A 2,254-nucleotide genomic window follows, 5' to 3' on the forward strand; every position below is an offset into this window, starting at 1 on the left:
AAGTTAAATAACCATTTGTTACTTTTAACTTCCATATATGTTATGTAAATGTTGCTTAAAACGTCTAAATAACAATGACTGCGTTCACACTATTAAAGACTTCAATGTTCTTTGAAGAATCGAAATTATATAATTATTAGGTTAATATGGTTAATAGTAACGAATATATTTTCATAAAAAATATGCATATCACTTTATCACTCAATAATTTTTGTATATTTGTAAAAGTCATGAAAATTAAACTCGAGACACGAAATACGAGACCCGTCGTGTGTAGTAAAGTATCGGCATATTGTCGTTGATATTAAAAGTTAAAATGCAGAAAATAAAACTGCTTAGTGAACGCACCGAGATTCTTTTTACGATTAGTTTGTATTTAGATTCAGTAAAAACTTCAGACAAGAACCAATCACAATGAAATTAAATAACTAGAATTAACGCTCACAGAGCAACTTTGTTTTTTGAACGCGGCCAACATCGTATGCACATCGACGTTGATTCTTATTATACAGGTTCAACGGGGAGATAAACGTGGTGCATCCTCGATTTTTCATCGGGAAGTCACGGACGTTTTCACGTGTCCGCGAGAAACGCGAGAAATAAATTGGATTGCGGAGTTGAAGCGGTGCGCTGCACGCGAGAGCTGATCTCCTAAGTGCAATAGGAAACGTTGATTAATGGGAGGAACTTCGCGAACGTAATTCCCCCGCTCGCTCATCGAAATTTGCATGAATGACAATACAATTCTGCGCTCCAGCAATATGCGGGTGCGCGGTGTAAATCTTGTAAAGGGCAATCGGAACCGAGCGAGAATTTCCGCTCGTTCGACAACCACGGGACCGGGGTAGCCAGGCAGATTCACAAGACGTTCGACCGTGACGAAGGTTATCGACTTGGCGAGTCGCTTGCCGAGCTTACACAATATATGTACATGTATCGCTTAGGTACACAGCGTGCTATTTGGATTACGTGCGCCAATATGGACAGCATTTGTTATGTATATCGAGTTACGTAAAGCGAAACGACGATTTAATGGCGAGCATAATGAATGAAATTTTATATTTTCAAGCGTATAAGAGCGTAAATTAATTTACAAAGTGTGCGGATATTACTTACCATTATGATGAAACTCTGCCTGATACGGCACATGAGAGTCGAAAATTTTGATCGAACTTTACGAGTCTAAAACACCATTCGTTTTTCCCACAGAATGTCCGACCACGTGTCTTCTCGATTGCAATATGTAAGTCTGCTTTAGTTTCTTCTGTACCGCGTGAGTTGCGAACGTAATAAATACTGCCGATAATACTCTCGATTATATACTTTGGCTTGCATTTCCTCTCCTCCGTGAAATAAATGATAGTATCTAAAATCTGAAAGCACAAGAACGATTAAATTATGCCGTTTGTTTCCCCATAGCTTTTCTAGCGGGGAAAGAGGCTACTTTGAATAATCGATTAGCCTCAATGATTGTTCGACAGCAGCATGCCTGAGAACGCGCGCGATACGCCGACAAATTATTGTTATATTGACTACACGTTAAATTCGATCAAGTTGTTTTTAAACGATCAAGTGGTTTGCCATTCGATTGTCGAAGCAGATTGTTGTAAATGTCTTACTATTTTGCGACTATACCGTCGTGAATTATGATGAATTACCGTACAATTCTTCGTTTCTTGCAGTACACGAACTGAACTGAATTGACCTGATCGGCTGATATATTTTTAAAACTATTTTTAGTATTGGATATCCGTTAGACTCGTCATGCATTACGTCGGAATTCCTGTGTCTAATTGTTTCTCGTAATATTTGTAAATAAGCAAACATGTTGAACTTTTAATTATAAATATTCTTTCATTAACATAGAATTTTTAAAAATATTTTTTACATTTTGCTTATTTGCTACAACAACAACAAAGTATAAATAAAAAATTGTCACTTTGAGTTACTTGCCAAAAAAAGAAAAGAAATATAAAGGAAAGAACGTACTTTTATTTTTAACACAATTAATTATTATTTCAATTTCACTCAAAAATTGATTATGAGTTACTTATAAAAAAAGAACGGAAATATAAAACAGAAATAAGAAAGAACATACTTTTATTTTTTTACAATCAGTCCCTCTCGATTATTTGTAACTCAAGAATTATCATTTGGAGTTGCTCGTAGAAAAAGAACGGAAATATAAAAGAAATTAGAAAGAACATCCTTTTATTTTCTCTTCTACAATCAGTTTTATATATATATATATATT

General features: G+C 35.1%; 1 protein-coding gene across 5 annotated transcripts in view; it reads right to left on the minus strand.

The window, feature by feature from the left end:
- Nucleotides 1-2,254, minus strand: part of LOC108752314 (multidrug resistance protein homolog 49-like) — a 92,739-nt gene that overhangs the window by 74,661 nt on the left and 15,824 nt on the right. For all 5 annotated transcript variants that reach the window (XM_018493070.1, XM_018493072.1, XM_018493068.1 and 2 more), the window contains one exon: nt 1,117-1,373. The gene's annotated coding sequence lies outside the window, so the exon portion shown is untranslated. The remainder of the gene's footprint in view (nt 1-1,116; nt 1,374-2,254) is intronic.

Source organism: Trachymyrmex septentrionalis, unplaced genomic scaffold (assembly GCF_001594115.1).
Source record: "Trachymyrmex septentrionalis isolate Tsep2-gDNA-1 unplaced genomic scaffold, Tsep1.0 scaffold6, whole genome shotgun sequence".
NCBI classification, from domain to species: domain Eukaryota; kingdom Metazoa; phylum Arthropoda; class Insecta; order Hymenoptera; family Formicidae; genus Trachymyrmex; species Trachymyrmex septentrionalis.